This window comes from Passer domesticus, chromosome 1 (genome assembly GCF_036417665.1).
Source record: "Passer domesticus isolate bPasDom1 chromosome 1, bPasDom1.hap1, whole genome shotgun sequence".
Lineage (NCBI taxonomy): Eukaryota > Metazoa > Chordata > Aves > Passeriformes > Passeridae > Passer > Passer domesticus.
The window spans coordinates 13,832,966-13,850,594 of NC_087474.1; the positions used below are offsets into that span (position 1 = coordinate 13,832,966).

At 44.5% G+C, this 17,629-nt stretch overlaps 1 long non-coding RNA gene across 1 annotated transcript; it reads right to left on the reverse strand.

The window, feature by feature from the left end:
• Nucleotides 1–4,017: 4,017 nt before the first annotated feature.
• Nucleotides 4,018–17,136, reverse strand: LOC135287345 (uncharacterized). The gene is made up of 4 exons (XR_010351079.1): nt 15,704–17,136; nt 14,108–14,316; nt 6,650–6,849; nt 4,018–6,106 (listed from the first exon to the last, which is right to left on the reverse strand). It is a non-coding gene; the product is annotated as an uncharacterized LOC135287345 (long non-coding RNA).
• Nucleotides 17,137–17,629: the final 493 nt, after the last annotated feature.

Genomic DNA, 17,629 nt, shown 5'->3' on the forward strand with positions numbered 1-17,629 from the left:
GCCTCAAATGGAGAAAAGCTGATCCTTCTGACTTGGCTGTACTGAGGAGAGAGACTTTCAAACATTCTATGGAGACAATGAAGGATAAAACCACTTGAATATCAGCAAATCTTTAGTGTCTTCGCTCAGTTTATACTGGGCATCTGGACAGAGATCTTGCCTTACATGGGAGCTGTGGAGCAGCTAACAGCACACCAGGCACATCCCAGAATTCCTGGTAGCACAGAATCTCCCAGGAGTTCATTACTTAGCCACAGTTTTGCCATGTTGTTGTTTGCATCCTTGTTCTCAAATTCAACAGTGTGACAAACACAACCTCAAACCAAGCAGAGTGCCCATGGACCCACCATTCCCATCACAGCTTTAAACACATGTGGAGAGAAAACAAACCTCCTGTCTCTTGGATTCCACAAGAAACACATCATACATTGTGTGCAGCATGGCTGACAGCCATGGACGTGAGGCAATCAAGAAACAGAGGAGGAGAGGAGAGGATGGGTGCTGTTCTCACGTCCCAGCAGTGGTGGAGACCTCGGGAGGTGGTGCCCAGGAGGACACAAGTGCCAACTTCTTGCTTCTCAGTGCCAAAAGGGTTGTAGTACAAATCACCTAACAGACAGAAATATAAAAACCATGGCCCTAAAGGCCAGGGCAATCTTTCCTATTCTTCTGTTATGAATATTAGACATTTAATAAAGCCAGGAAAATTGATTACATGCAAGACCTGTGGAAGGCCCTGAGTTAAGGACCTGGCTCACTTGCTGACTTGACACAGATTTAGTTCAGCGAAGAGGAACCTGAGGGCAGGAAAAATCCTCACCAAACTCTACTTGGTGAAAGTGATGGGGAGAAAAGAAAGAAAAAAACTGAGTCAGTAGCTAGAATGTATATTTTGGTTTGTGTTTTGTGATAGTCTAAACCTGAAGTTTGATCTGAAAACATCTGAAATGCAAGGAATTTAAATTCAGGTATGAGTTCATATTTGGATCCACTCCAAGCAAAACAAAGAAAGACTGTCTTCTGCTGTTTGAAGATGAAACACCTTTTTTCTGCCAAACTGTCTATTACCAAGCACGAATTTAGCACAATTAAAAAAAAAATTAAATGGGTGTGGGGAGCAGAATACATTTACTTGAGTTTTAAACAGATATTAAATAGTCTAGATATGAAGGTGTCACCTATGGAGACATCAGACACTAGCCCAGCTCCAAAACTGGGAGTTTTCCAATCTTTTAAAAAAACATTTTACACATTGTCAAAACAAACCACAGATAAACAAGCATACAACAGGTGAAAAATGTGACTGCAAGGGCTGTGATGACAGTTTTGTTTGCACAATACATTCATTTCAAGGTACTTGAGCATCTGTTACATATTTAGTTCTTTCCTGCTAAAGACAATAAAGCAGGTGAGCATCACTTACACCTAAGAGACCATATGTTTGTGAGATGCTGGGAGGTTCACTCAGCAGAGAAAGAAATGTATTCCCTTCAGGAGAGAGCAAAGCAGATCAAATTTCTTCTTTGTACTTTATTATAATGACATTATTAATGCAAGTTATATAAAATAATGTACAGAGAATACAGCATCTGGGTGAAATGCTTCCTCTTCCTTGCTGCCAAGACATTAGAAAAGAGTCTTGCTTTGGGTTTTGTGGACAAATAAAGTAGAGAAATGAAAGTTAAGAGCAGCTTATTTCCTCTACCCTTTGTAATGGATCCACTTGTGAATTATTAGAAGGAGACATTGGGCATGAAAAAGTGGCTTCCATGCAGGTTTCTACTTCTGAAGAGAAACTCCCAGATGCTCAGCTTAAAGCCTTAGCTGAAGACAGGAAAATAAGAGGTTGTTTTGATTTGAAAATTCTTGTCTATGATGCCCCCATTCCCAGAAACACAGCAATGGCTGCTTTTGCTACCACGGTTTGAGGCAGTTTTTCATGTTTTGAGGAAAGCCGTGATTAACCTTTATTTAGAATTATGTACACTGGGAGTGCCATGTCCACTTTTGGACTGCCCAGAACAAGACAGACCTTGATATACTGAATTGTGCCCAGTGGAGGCCACCAAGATTGTTGGAGGCTGGTGCATGTGGACGAGGAGAGGCTGAGAGGGGCCTGCCCAGCCTGGAGAGGGATGGCTGTCAGGGTTCCTGCTGCTGTCTACAGCTACTGGGGGGCAGGGAAGAAGGAAGAGGAGCCAGACTCTTTTAACAGGTGCACAACAAAAGGCACAGAACACAATCTGGAAGGTGGAAAATTCCACCTAGCTACTAAGTTGGATGTTGTCTGCTGTAAACAGAGTGAGATCTCTCAAGGTTACTTCTGAATTACATCATTCTGCAATGCTAGAACTGGAGGAACAATCCACCCTCTTTACACCTCAGTTGTGATGGGAAATGCAAAAGCAAAGGAGAGGAATCATATGAAAACAAAGATGTGTTTTTCATTTGACTATATGGTGTCCAGGACAATTCAGCCAGAAGGGCACAAGCAAAGAAAATCTCCAATTTCTAACTTCTAACAATTCACCCAACTAAAAATCTTACCAGGTGAATGCGTCTCCTCTTCATTGCCTACAGCTCTGCTGAGACAGACAGGGGTCTCAGCCTGGAGAGAGGTTGTAAATTTAGAAATTAAATTTAGGTCTGTGCACTAATTGGCCAAAAGAGTTTGTGTTAGTGTAGGTGCAAAAGCAGAACTCCAGGGGAGTCTCACTGCAGCTGAAGATGCTGGTCAAGTCATAACAGGAAAATATTGTTGGCTGTGAAGATACCCAGCTTGCTTGCTGAAGGGGTTTTGAAGTGTTTAGGTAACAAATAAGATGATACTCTTCTTTTCCAGCTCTAAGAAATTCAGGTCTAGACTGCAAATTGCAGTTATACTAAGAAGACAGGAAAATTACCCCTGAAAGACATTTGGAGAAGACTGTGTTTCTTTGTGCATACTGAAGTACAGAAGTGCAAGTGCTGTGATGTGACCTTTTACTCCAAGTATGTGTAGTGGTAACAAAGAGGAAATTTTGTATGAGAAAAGCCAATGGATTTACTGCTTGAATGGGTTTTGTTTGAAACTAAAGCACTGGTATTCTAAATAGTACTTACTGCGGGGTTTTTAACAATATATTAAATGTTTGTTTGGCAAGGAACTGAATGGTATTTCCTCATTGGTGCTAACAGGAACTCCTGACACCTTCAGTCAAAAACAGATCTGTGTATTGCTCTCTGGAAGGACAGAAGTGATGCTGACGTTTCAGGAAAGGGTTAAACAGAGATCCTCAGTAAAGGAGAGCTGGATGGCTACAGTAGGACTGGCAGTAAAATGGGATTGCACAGGCATGCAAATGGGAGGACAATTACTACAGCTGAGCACTCTCTCACTGCTTCCCTCTTACCAAATGTTATCCAAGACACGCCAGCTCCTTACTGGACAGGAGATCTCCAGCCCACCAGAAAAGGACCCTGAAAGCTGCAGCAGGCAGACAGGACAGAAATGCTCCCATGAGGAGCCAGCTGGCACAGGATGAGAAGTGGAAACCACCACCCATCTCATGTCTCATTCCATGAGAAGCAATGGTGTAAACAGATCTGCCCCACAAAGACTCCTCTTTCTGCATGGGCTTTACCAACTGGGGGGTTTCCACTGAGAGAAAGAGCAGAGGAAAAATCTCTGGGAGCTATGCAAGCCACCAGCATTGTAGAGCTGGCAATTTAGGATGCACTGTTAGCCTCCCCAGCTCCTGGGGACAGGAGACAGGCAGGCCTGAAAGGTGTTTTACTGGGCCAAAGGGGTGGTGCCTGGGCTCCTGCCTCCCCCCACACCAGTGCTCCCAGCAAGGCAGGGATGGCAGAGGGGAAGCAGAGCTGCTGGGCTGCTCTGCTCAGGCACACTCTGGACTAAAGCATTTGTCACCCTGGAGCATTTAGTGGGGAACAACCCAGCTGTGTGAACTCCCCAGGGAAAGCCAGAGCCAACCTTCACTGTGCCCTCTCTCTCACCTGCCACCTCCTCCTCCAGGCCCAGAGCCCACCGAGCCCTCTGCCTGCTACTTATTTATTTATCTTGTAAAGATGAGCCTGGGGCGTTTCATATTTCAGCCTTTTGTGCCCTTCAGGGAGGAGATAATGGAAGACCTGGCAGGAGATGCACAAACTCATCAGCCCAGGGGTCCCCAAACCACCCTTGCAGGAATTCCTGGGAGGGGACCACTGCTGATAAATATTTATCAGCAATGCACCATTAATCCATATGCTTTTTAAAACAAAGAATGAACATAAATAAAGCTGGGCTAAAGCACATATATAAAATTTGCAGGAAACACTTGAGACTTGGAGAAGCATCTTTCCTGTTCCTTCTGCAAAAACACAACAATAAATAAGAAGTACTTCAGCTAACAGCTATAAATAGCATCTTGTGTGCACACTCAGATGATTTACATGCTTGTCCTGGAGTGATTGGGCTGGAATGAGTTGCAGCCTGTTCCTCTTCCTACATGGCAGGAGTTCTCTCATTACCTAAGCTTCATTGTTTTTGCACTTTTTATTCCAGGCCTTCACGCATGGCTTGTTTGCTGCTCAGTTCCTTCCCGTGTCCAGCTTCCCTCCTTGCCAGCATTTCCAGCCATGGAGATGACACCTGATGGTGACCTGATCAATGGCTGGTTTCCTTCCTCTGAACTCACCCAGTCCCACACACACCACAGTCTGTCGGCTTTGCAGATGTTCCCACTTGTTTTCACGGGATATTTGAAAACATTTCAAATCCACCAGTGACTGAATGAAAATAATTCATGCCTGAAGCAAATGTGCTGATTTTAATGGTATGAATCTTGTTGTAGAGAGGGACACACACACATGCATATACATTTCACACTCTTTTCAAACATGTGCACGTGGACATGTTTTCTTATGCAGATAATATAAGCAATGTGGTTTTTCTATTGGTTTCTCTTAGTATGAAGCAGTACCTTTAGAGACAGGAAGAATTGTATAACAACGACATGAAGTTTCTACCATTTGAATTTTTCTGGCAAAGGCACTAGTGGAAATTTCCCTCGGGAAAATACACGGCATCCGAGATTTCTCCCTCCATTAAAGAACATATAAAAATGAGTCTTGATTGTATGAATTGCTAATTGAGAAGATACAATGTAACTCTCCTTGCTATCATAGCTGTAGAATTGCATTTGTCTTCTTTAAAACTTTTGTGCTGCCTCAAGTAAATAAAGGCCAGAGAACATGAAGTACCTCAGCAAAACACACCATTGTCCCAGAACAGGAGTTCACAGGCTTTTAAATCTGCTGTGCCAACTCTCAGCCTTTTGAACTGCAGCTTCACAGACGAGTGCCATCTCCTCTGCAGCCCACATGTTGCTGGAGGTGGTTCAAAGGCATATGGGGAGTGAGAGCCTGCTACAAGCAGCAGACAGCACAGCTTCTGCTGAAGGCCAGACACAATCCAACTGAGAGCCTGTGCTGTGCAGATGAAGTCAAGGCTGTGCCTGCTTAGCCCTGTGCTCTGTCAGCCTTGGCAACTCCCACAGGCCAGCACAGAGTCACAGTCATCAACTGGGAGCTGTGGAGGCTGAGGAGAAGTCACCCATTGCTTCATCATTTCTTGTAAGAGCACATGGAGACAGACCTCCCAGTTTATCCCTGTGGAGCCCTGTGGAGATTCCTGCTCCTCAAGCAGCAGGAACAGCTGCCAGGGGATGTGCTTGTGCTGAGGCTCCACACAGCTGCAGGGCTCTGCAGAAGGCTGGAGGCACTCCTACTCACAATGGTTGTTTGCCTGCAGCTGGATTATGCACATGGCTGCTTCCAATGTCCACAAAAGGTTGAAGAATGCAGAGAAAACATCTTAGACAATTGTTCATTTGTTTTCGAAAAAGGAAAAGAAGGAGACTCTCTCAGTGGAGAACATTAATTCATAGCCAAGTACCAGTCTTTGAGAGAATGAAAGGTGTCTCCACCAAAGGAGATGAATGCTGGTATCTCCTGCCAGGCTGGGCCATGACACCACCTCTTGCTTTTGCCTCACGACGAGTGGCGGGACAGTCTCTCCCTGAGTGAAGTTCAGCAGAATTAGGGTCTCAACCTCTTTGGGCATCTGTCAGTAGAGGGCAATGTAGTTACAAACAACCGACCTGCTCCAGGTCCCCACCCAGCAGAAGGCATAGACCTTACCTAGTATTTTATATTGCCATGTGTGACCTAATAGTGTATCCTGCTGTTATGTGCCGTGTTTAACATACCAGCAACACTATGTCATGCAGCTGATACTAGAATTAAGGTCTAGGGTATTTGTTTATGAAGGCAGGTTCCCTTGTGATCACTGCTATTTGTGGCAGGGGAAAGGAGGGGACACAGCCCTGGAATGGGTTTCCAGTGGGCGTTTGTTTACTGTACTTTCGATGCACTGGTTTATCAGCCCAGGGAATAAGTTATAGCTTCCCAGCCTGCCTGTCTGGTTACAAATTCCAGTCTGTTCCTCCAGGCTGAATATAGAGAGCAGCTGGCTGAAGCTAAATGAATAATACTGCCTCACAAAACAATAGTGCTGGGCTCAACATGTTGCACAGACATCTATTTTGAGTTTGGATATTTAAAGACTAAGGAGGCATGACAGGCACATTTATGGGGCAGCAATTACCCGCAGTCTGCAGACTGTGCCTTGGATGTGAACAGATTAACACCTTCTTCTCTGCGTGTGTCAAATACTCCGGTAAAGAGTTCACCTTCACAAAGAAAGTGTCTCTGAAGAGTTGACAAGTCCTTCCACTTCCTGTACATCCAGCACTTTCCTGTTGGATAACCTTAAGCAGGAACTTTCTGTGCTACAATCAATCCAATCTACAATAAAGAGGTGAAATGTGCTGCTGTTATTTTACTCCATTCTGTAACTTTTATTGGTGGGAAATGGTAGAAAGATCTAACAGATTTGTTAGAAAGATCTCACAGATCTTTCTGGTTATTAATTTTCTAATTTCATACTGGTCTAATGAAAGCACTAATAACCTCCTTATCTCATAAGGTACCTCAATGCTCAAAAGCAACCCCTGCTGTTTGAAAGCCAATGGAAAAGGGAGGTAATTTTCTGCCTTTCAAGACAATCAGAGCTAGGACATAACCAGATACATAGGTTGCTTTTGGAGATACTTCACCTCTTTCAGTTTCATCATCTCACTACAGCTATGAGCGTCTGCATAGACCAATAATCCAGAAGGATGCTGGATTCCCATTTTTGGGTACAACCTGATAGCCTCTATTCATTTCAGACCAAGCTGAATGTGTGCAGAAAAGGGATTTGTATGGCTTTGTGGCCTGAACTTGCAAGCATGTACTGAAAAGCACAGCTTCAGGACACTGTCACGAGAGATTGAGACACTCTCATGCAGGGCAGTGCAAGGATGGGGCTTTAAAATGGATTTTTTTACAGTTCATGCCATAAAATCATATTCATTGCCTGAGGTTTTAATAAGCTCATAGTAGCTTCAGGTACTCGGAAGTTCTAAACTTGGACTATTCTCTCCAGCAGGAAGGAAAACTACTCTCAATTAAACGGTGCTTAAGGGAAAAATTGAGTCTTTCTTAAGAAGTTCACTGGCCAGTGACTCTGGGGTTAGAGAAAACTCTAGATCACAGTGGGAGGTCACTCAATAACCCAGGTTTAGGGGCTCAAATATAAATTAACATAGGAAAAGAAAGCTCCTGGCCTAATCTCCAGCTAAATTAGCAGTGTGGACTGGCCTGCAGATAGCTTATGCACTGATGGATTAATAGCTTCATGTCAAGTAACTAAAAATACCTAGGAGAAGATATTGAGATGGTTTGATAAAAGAATGCTAGGAAATGCTAAACTGCAATTCATGCCAGAATTTTTTCTGCAGTTTTAAAACCAGCACTGTTCTCTCATCTCATCATGTAGTTCTGCATACAGCAAATGACTGGGACAGTGAAAAAAAGCAAAACAGAAAATCCCATTGAGAAATACAGTATATCATACTTCCGACTTTTGTCTGAAGATGTGATGTGATACAAGTGCTTTGGTCTAACTAATAATGTCTGTAATCATTAAGCTGTGCATGTGTTTAAATGCTTTGCAATACTAATAGAATTCATCGGAGGTTTTTAGCGAGCTGAAAAATAAGTATACAATATTTTTTTAAGAAACAAAAAGATTCAGAAATCAGGTTGTGATTTCCAGAAAAAGGAGGATATAGCAATTTCAGTAGAATTAAGCATTCATACCTGCATTTGTGTCATCAGGTTTACAGATAATTAAGGAGCATATTCCCACAACCAATATTGCACACCTATTTATCCATATAATCTCACTAAGGTCTCAATAAAGAGTAAAAGCCTTCTTAGTGGTCAGTTTAAAGAACCTAACCTGGAACTGTGCTCTGGGACACACGCTTGAAGAGACCAACTCAGCAGTGAGCCTGGACAGTGCCTTAGAACCACAGAGTAATTTACCTTGGAAGGGATGTCTGGAGACCATCTTGTGACCCTGCTGCTCAGAAGGGGTCAACTGCAGCGTGCTGCTCAGTGTTTGGATGAGCTGGGCTTTGCACATCTGCAAAGATGGAGACTCTACAACCTCCCTGGGAAAGTTGTTACAGGGTCAGGACTTTCCTCTGCCCTGCTGGTGAATCAGGTTTCCCCACTGCCTAATTTGAATTTCCCATGTTGCAGCTGGTCTGCTGCCCATCACTGTGTACCACTGAGGAGTCTGACTCCATCTGCACTTTTGTGGACCCCCTTCCTGAAGCTTTCTCTTCTCCATGCTGAACAACCCCAGTTCTCAGCCTCTCCCCATACCTCACCTGCTCCAAACCCCTCACCATCTCTGTGGCCTCCTCTGGACTCAATCCTTTTTGTTGATGTACTGTGGAGCCCAAAAGTGGACAGAGTGCTCCAGATACACTCTCATATCTCCCCGCCTGCTGCCTCTGCTTTCTGCTCCCCCAGCTCAGCATGGAGCTGGCTGCCTTTGGTACGAGGGCACACTGCAGCCTCATGTCCCACATTTGGGCCACAAGGACTCCCAGATCCTTTTCTGCCAAATCAGTGTCTGTTTGCTTCACCCCCACCCTGTCCTGCCATGTGGGGTTGTTTCATCCCAGGTACAGGACTCTGTGTTTGTCTTTTTTGGGTGCCATGAGATTCTTCCCAGTTGATTCTCCAGGTTGTTCAGTAAAGCCCTGAAGCACAGCATATGATTTATCCCTCTCCCCCCATTCAGTACCACCTGCAAACTGCAAGGAATAGAAGAAAGGAGCAGTTAATGGGACAAAGCAGTGTTTGAGGTCTTCTCTGTGCAACATAGCAGCAGCCATGCACAGACCTCCTGTGAGTCAGCACTGGGAACACTCACAGCACCTGGCAGTGCTGGGACAGCCAGGACAAACTTCCTGCCCCTAGCAGACAGCCTTTCTGGGTGCCTGTCATGTTTCAGGCAGACAGAAGTGTAGGGCTACTGTGACTGAATGTCTAGGGAATGTGTCTGCTCCATCTGAAGGATTTATTTTTGCAATAATGTAATATTAGTACAGTAAGCAGGAGATAAAATGACATTATATATTTTTTATCAATTTCTTTGCCATCAGACTGCACTGTGAAATTTTTTCCATGCCCCAACAAAGCAACATGGGAAATAAGAATCACTAACTGAGCTGGCAGTTTCCCCTAATTTCAGCTATTCCCTATAGCACTTTTTATCCAGATTTTGAGGTTTTTTCCTGGGATCAACTGTGTCCTGCACTGAAAAAGTTGCAGCTGGTCCAGATCTAATGGGTTAAATGCCCTGTTCCTATCTCTGACAATGTTTTACTGCTCTGGAAACTCTTTCAGTGCCATGTGTCCAATAAAATTCAGTATGTAGATAGTGAAGCAAGCTGCGCAGAGAGCACTGAGCCTGGCCTCTGCTCACCAGCACTGCTGGTGCTGCACAGGTCCCGGCCACAGCCTTCTGCCAGGATGGCTGGAATGGCTCTTTGTGTCCAGAGGAAGATACCAAACCACCCCTGTACCAGGGAGAGCCCTAAAGCAAGAACAAACCACTTGTCCTCACCTCATGCAAATGTTACTCAGCACAAAAGGCTGTGTGGTTTCTCAGGGATGCGATTACAGACCCGGGGGGATGCACATGCTCTGCCTGTTAATCACCCCTCGGGTGGTTAGAAAATGTAAATCTCCTCTCTGTGTGCTGGGCTTTGGCAGTGCCAGCCACAGAGAGCTCCAGCTTCACCCTGCAGTGTGCACAGCCCTCCCTGCCTCCACATTAAATAGGCTCCCACCTGCTGCAAGACCTGAGGAGCCACTTGGCATTGCTCGCTTATAAATAGCACACACCTAATCCCAGCACCAAATTAAATTAGACTTAAAATATTCACACAGTCTACACCTGGTTTCCTGCTAATGGCAGCTAACAGCTACATTACTAAATGTTCTTTTTCTCTACCAAAGCTGTCCCCTCCAAGGCAGATCTCACAGAACTCTTTGCTCTGAGCAAGCATGACTGGGATAAGGGATGTGCTCTGCCTCTGCCCCTCATTTGAGCCAAGTCTGCCACCCAAGCAGCCACCCCTGAAGTCTCCTGGCTTTTTTTTTCCCCAAGGAGATATCTTCAGGTTTTTTTGTTTTGTTTTGCATCATGCACAAAGTACCATCTTCTTTTAATTTTGAATATATATATATATATATATATATATATATATATATATATATATATATATGTGGGGAAAAAAGACAAAGAAGGACACCATTTGCATTTTCAGAGATGCTGGCAGAGTGTGTACTGGGCACTTCTGAAAACACAAAATCGTATCTATTCAAAGTGTCTAACAGGTCTGTACCTGAAGTCTTCCATTTTCTCAGTGACACACTGAATAGAGATTGATGACATGACTTTATGTTGTAAAGATTGCTGTATAATTGTTTCCATACAATAATATGATAAAATGTGTTGCTTTTTTTAGCACCTACCTCTGGCCTAAAAGGCAACTTGCCCTGCTAGACTTCCAAGGAACTGCTGCAGGAGAAAACAGCTACTGCCATACAAGTGGTTCAATAAGCAGAGCCCTTATCTGAGCAGTGCTGTTCAGGATGCAGCAGCTGCCTCTGCCAAGCTGGATGGTCCAGAAAATTCAGGACATTCGCATTTGTTAGTAACTGTGAGCTGTGAACCACCTGGGCTGGACCCTTACAGGCTGCCCCAAAACAAGAAGAAAACTTTGAAGCTTCTAGATTATTCATTCAGGTATTTTAAAAACTCAACATTTCAAAATTTTATTTAACCTTGATTTATGGTTATCATAATGGTAAGGGCAGGTGATTCAGAAAAAAAACAAAAAAACCTCACCTTTATCTCTGGCCTGAGAAAAATATTTGGGAGTTGACTCTTTTGTAACAGTTTTGGCTGCCAGATATATATATATATAAAAAATTCATATACCTCTTTTCAGAATCTATCAGTCTACATGTCCCATATGGCAAGGTTTAGGCTTTGAGATATAGTAAATATCAAATATTTATGGAACTTTGGAGTGGGGGGAAGACGGAAAGACTAAGAAACTGTTTATAACTCAGGTTCTGTTTAATCCATGCTAAAAAGTAGACTTTGAAAACCACTGTGGAGGCAGCATTTAATCATGCAAGTGTTTAAATCAGAACGATATCTCCTGGCAAGTTGGAACTGAGTAAGAGGCACTAAAACCAGCCTTCACAAGCTCTATAAAGCCCTTGTGCAGTTCCTTTCTGCTAGTAGTTATGAGCCTTGCTCTTAAAGATGTGGAAGATGTGCCAAAAAGCTGTATCCATGTAAACAGGACTTCTGATTTCATCATTTTGGAAAAGATAAAATAGTAGCTACACTCAGGGCACCTGAGGAAATGACAAGCAAAGTTTGGAAAAACTGGTATAAAATATTAATTGTTTGCAAATTGCTTATTATTTGCAGAGGAGTGTGTAAAAATAGGGAGGTTGCCTGTTCTGGCAAGACTATGGACTTTTTTATTTTAGCCAGGAGCATGAAGCCAGACTGCTGTGGCTGAAGGGGAACCACTGCTTTAATCTGCACTTCTCACCAGCAGACCTACACATTAAAAGCTGCTGCCTAAACAGCCAAGCCACCCAGTAGGAAAGATGAAAGGGAAACCAGGATTTGGAAAACAGTCTTTCTATTCCTTGCTTTACCTCAGAGACTGTGGGCAAGCCAAAGGCTCATGTTCCCCATCTTTTAAAAGCTGGTGACAGCACTTTGCTGCCCCGCAAGGATGATGAAGATATGTACATTTAATACTCTGAGACTCTCTGGCACTAAAAAGAGAGAAGCATCCTGAACGGATATAGAGTAGACAGGCTGCCCTGGAAAGGAATGACTGAGGAATGTGGCTTAGTATTTGCAAATTACAGTTGACACTTTTTTTAGGACTTAGTATTTTCTGGCAATGATAATGTTCTCAAAGGAACAGACCTACAGTCTCTTGCAAATCATGCACTAGAGCAGATGTCATATTTCTGATATTTCATTCCATTACATTTATTTTTGGAACTCTAAAAATTCCTAAATCCTCCAAATCTAGACTGAACACCCTGTGTTGTGTTGTAGCATAAATATGCATAGCTGAAGCCCTGGTTATGACTGTCAATACTAACTAGAGATCCTTAATGTGCTTAAATTTAAGCCCACTTAATTTGCAGAAAGCTATTCAGATGCTGTCAGTCAAGCTGGGAATTTGAAGAATATTTAAGTTGTTGATTAAGTACTTAACATTACAGGTTAATCCAAAATTGTCTGTCCTACTTTTCTTGTGGTTATATGGTGACCTGTATAAATACTGGAGTTCTGCCTCACTCCTTCCAGTGCAATCAGATCTCCTCACCCCAAATTATCCAGGGCTAGAGGAGGTACAAATGTGCATTCCTATGTCAGGCTGCTCACTAACAGCTCCCTCGTGCTGCCCATTTGCTCTCACTGATGAGATGCAGATATTCACTAGTCGAGTGTGTGAGGCCCAAATAAGGCAGGAGGAGGAGGAGGAGGAGGAGGAGGAGGAGGAGGAGGAGGAGGAGGAGGAGGAGGAGGAGGAGGAGGAGGAGGAGGAGGAGGAGGAGGAGGAGGAGGAGGAGGAGGAGGAGGAGGAGGAGGAGGAGGAGGAGGAGGAGGAGGAGGAGGAGGAGGAGGAGGAGGAGGAGGAGGAGGAGGAGGAGGAAGAGGAAGAGGAAGAGGAAGAGGAAGAGGAAGAGGAAGAGGAAGAGGAAGAGGAAGAGGAAGAGGAAGAAGAAGGTGCTCAGAGCTGCTCCTCTTTCCATACCTGTGGTGAGGCCTTGCATGGGCAGGGAGAAGGTCAGTGCCAGCAAAGGCACACGTGGGAGCAGGCACGCTCTTCCGAGAGCCTGGCTTTTATTAGAGCTCCACAGTGCTGGGAGTCATGGTGAAACTGGCAACACTAGATCCCTCTCTGCCCAAAACAGCTTCCATCTGAGAAAATCCTGACCCTGTCATCATTTTGCACATGAAAGTGGGAAGGTGAAACCCTCTCCCCTCTAGAGACTGGGGATTTGTGTGCAGGACACCAGGTCAACATCACAGAGCAGAACAGAGCATTTGTGCTGCCAGCACCAGAGCTTTCACGGGGAGGCTTTGATTTCTTTTTTCTTGAAGCCATAGGCTTTGCAACAAGGTTTTACAGCATGTTTTTACCATAAAACAAACTAAAATACATACAAAACTCCTCACCAACTTTCTAACCCTTCTTCTTACAGAGAAATGCCAGAAAAGATGAACAAATGCCATGTAGCAGACTTAAACTCAAAAGTCTCCCATCTTTGTTGTGGGCTATTGCAAAAGCTTGTAATTTTAAGCAGATGGACAGGCTGAAGGTTGAGGCTGCCAGCACTACTTTGTTGAACACCGTGCAAGCCAGGGCAGCTCTGTACTTCTGTAGTTCTCTCCAGCCATGGTGATAGCAGAGCTGTGCTACAAAGCTTCTCTGCAGGTGTGTTTCTTGTGAATTTCATGTAGAGAAGAAGACCTTAGGTGCCCTCTGTTCTCACAGGCTTCACTTGAGGTGCTTGGGGCCAGGAAGGGTTCACATTTACCTACCTTTGATGCTGTTTCAAGAGATGAAAAAATGCAGTGTGGTGGTTGAAACTCATCAACTGGTTGGAGCAGAGATCACGCAGTGACAATATCCTCCAGCACTTCACATTGTCACAGAACCCACCTCATCTTCTTCAGCTACCATTCCCACAGCTGCTGCAATTTCCTGCTCTTCCATGAGACACCAGGGAAGAGTATCATTGATTTCTTGCCTGTTTTAATGGAGCTTAGCAATTAGAGGAGAGGTAGAACAAACATTGCATCTTCAACCAGTTCTCACAGATAAGCACCAACTGATCCTCAAACAACAACTGGGGTAGCAGTTGGTGAAGATGAGAGGTACAGACATATCCACAGATTCAACATGATGGAGGGGTTCCTGGTACAAAGCAGAGGTTTGAATTTTTGGGGTTATCTGCACAAACCCTGTGTCTTTAACAAGTTACTTTCTCTGCAGTTAAGGAAATCAGATTACAAATTGCCTATTTGCCTCCTGGACAGTAAGGATGAATGGGTTGTTAAAATGATATATGCTTTAAACATGATCAACGTGCTTATAAATGGCCTAAAAATCTAGGTCTAGTAACAATGACACATGGAGTATGTGCCTTTGTGTTAGTTCAGTATTAAATGTACATGGGAATTGAACCAAATGTTCCCTTCAGTGTTAAAAAAAAGCTCATAGCTTATCTGTAAGTGTTTATTCTAGTATGTGTTCACTTCTCTGGGAGTTAGTTTTTTAACTGTACTCCCAGGGTAGTCAGGATGTTGGTAAATATTCATTGGCAAAAACATCCCCTCATGATTGGAATTCACTCCCAGCAGGCATTAAATTGGAACAGAAGAACAAAGGGTATGCCAGACTTGATCAGACCACTGGTCTGTCAAGCCTGGTACCCTGCCTCTGGCAGTGGCCCATTCTTTATGCTTCAGACAAAAGAAAAAAAGACAATTAAAAAAACAATACACCTGCCTGGAAATGCATCCCAAATACCTAACTCAGACTTACTACCTCGTCTCAATGTACCAGGACTAGAGTAACAGAGAACAAAATAACTTATTACAGTACTGCAGAGAATGATTGTATTAATTTTATTTTTGCTTCACTTTATTGATAATTTCTTTAGCAGAGGCCTTACTTTAATATTTATGCAGTTCTGAGTATCCCTGTCACTGCTGAAAATGAGCTGTGGCTTCTCAGGGATAATTTTGTGGGTGAGTGTCTCAGAAATCAGATTTCACTCTGGCAGCTTGACACACCAAAACTGCCTTTCACTTATGGCTCAAAGGCCCCTGAAGTCACCAACCCGGGTGGCCTCAGCAAGAATTGCTTGATTGCAACTATTAGGTTCTGCTTTTATTATTGCTGTTTATCCTCTATTAAGGTTTTATCAGGTCACCCTGCCCAGGACCCACTGTGGTAGCCCATGCACAGACCTATCTCAGTTTTGACACCCCCTTTCAAAGGCTTTACTGTCCTGAACAGAATCTGTGGCAAGTGAATGGAATAGGTAACCCAACAAGGAAGGTGAAGGGCAAACTTCTACATTCATCAGGAGGAAATTAACAGGATTCTCCCGCAATGGTACAATGACTGACCTGATCTGCTTGTTGAGTATGTGGTTTTATTGGCAGTGTCAGGAGAGAAAGTGAGGTTTCAGTGACATGGAAGCTGAGTGGTGATCTCAGCCCAGGTATAATTGCCTTCTGGAAAAGATCCAAGGCCTGCTGATGAAGAAGGTGCTGATGAAGAAGATACCCAGCCTTGGCTGCCAAATAAAGGCTCTTGGCAAATCCTAGAGTCCCCCAATGCTGTATTCTTCGTGGGCAACACACAAATAATACAATATGTTTCGTTTTTGTGCCGGTCAAGTCTCCTCAGGCCTGTGAGCAAGCAGAACATCTCTGTTTCCAGGTGAGTAAGAAGGGCATTTACACAAACTTCCTGCACCCTTTGAATCCCCCTGCCTCAGGCCACTCTCCAGCACTGTAGCTCAGAAATCTTTGATCCTCAGTGCACTGTATCATACAAAGTGTATGTGTCATGAAGTCCTTGCTTTTGTCCCCAGTAAATTGTATGTCCAAGGCAGTGCTTTCTCAAACCAACACGTGTGAACAGCGGTGCTCACAGACGGGCGCGGGGGACGCCACCGGCAATGAGTGCCTGAGTGCTGAGGAGCCAGGCCTGGCGGAAGGGAGCAGAGCTTTGACCTCAAAAGCTGCTCTGAGCACGTCCAGTCTGCATGGGAAACTCAGGCAAGAGTGGACATCTGTGTTTTCGGTCTGTTAACTTGTATTTGACAGCTTGGGTTTTGGCAGCCCGAAAAGATTAAAAAAGCGCAGCCCAGCCAAGGCTATCCTTGCGCGGAGGCCGATAGCAGTGAGGGATTAGAGGTGGAAGGGAGGCCGAGGTGCCAGGCACAGCGGTGGTGGTGGGCCCAAAGCTATGACAACAGCCACGCTGCTCACTTTTCCTCAGCTGGTAGCTGTTTGTTTGAGGATTTGTGCTGCCTGCCCCCTGGGTGAGGGTTTGCAAAGTGCCTGCTTGGAAAACATTTCCATCTGCGTTTCTGCACACAGCTGCTGGAGGAGAGGAGCATGGCCTGGGAGTCTGACCCTGCTCCACACACCCCGACTCCCTCAGGCGTGCCCTGGCCTGGGTGCCTTCATGGCCAGATCCAAGCTCTTCCCAGTGCCTTGAGGGCTGAAAGAGCTCTCCCCCTGCACCTACAGAGTGCTCACCCACTGAAGGTAATTCAAAAAAGGAGCTCACATATCTGACTGCCATGGGGTATAAAACTGGCTGAGAAGGAAAAGTGTACAGCCTCCAGTGGGTAATGAATTTTTGAGTCTGTATCTGGGGTCTTTTTTGCAGTAAGGTTTTTTGTTTCATTGCCGCAAGAAGGGAATCAAGATTTTTGCCTGATTGAGCCTGCAACAGGGCAGCAGATTTAGAGAAATGTACTTGTCCACTTTTTGCTGCTGGAAGCTAAATGCTGAGAGAGAGCTGCATGCAATACTCACAGCAAGACCTTTATTAACTCCTGCCACTGTTAGAACTGTGTCAGGCCAAAACATCCTCTGTCACATGAAAGTGTCTAATACTGATGAGCTGATGGTATGCTAGGGACAAGGATTTTGAAGGCATTCTCCTTCCCCCAGAAGCAAGAATCAAGAAGCTGAGAGTGCTGTGTTGCCAGAGCATATCCTGGTAAAGAGATACCTCAGACAGGAATGAGATAGGAGCTCAGAGTAGTGTTGAATGTCATTCTGAAAAACGTTGGTTTTGTGGAGGGGGCAACTGTTGTCGGCAGTGCTGTCTTCTGCTGGTGAGATGGAGGCAGGAGCCAGCTGGAAGGCAAGGCTATGCTGCTCCAGAAACCCACCCTCCAGGGGAGCAGCAGGACTCAGCTGAACCCTCCAGACCTCGGAGAGCCTGTGACCATTCTAGCTCAAGGTCATTTAGCAATAGCAGAGAGGGCATTTCTTACAGGCTAAGTTGTGATTAAATATGTTTTGTGACTG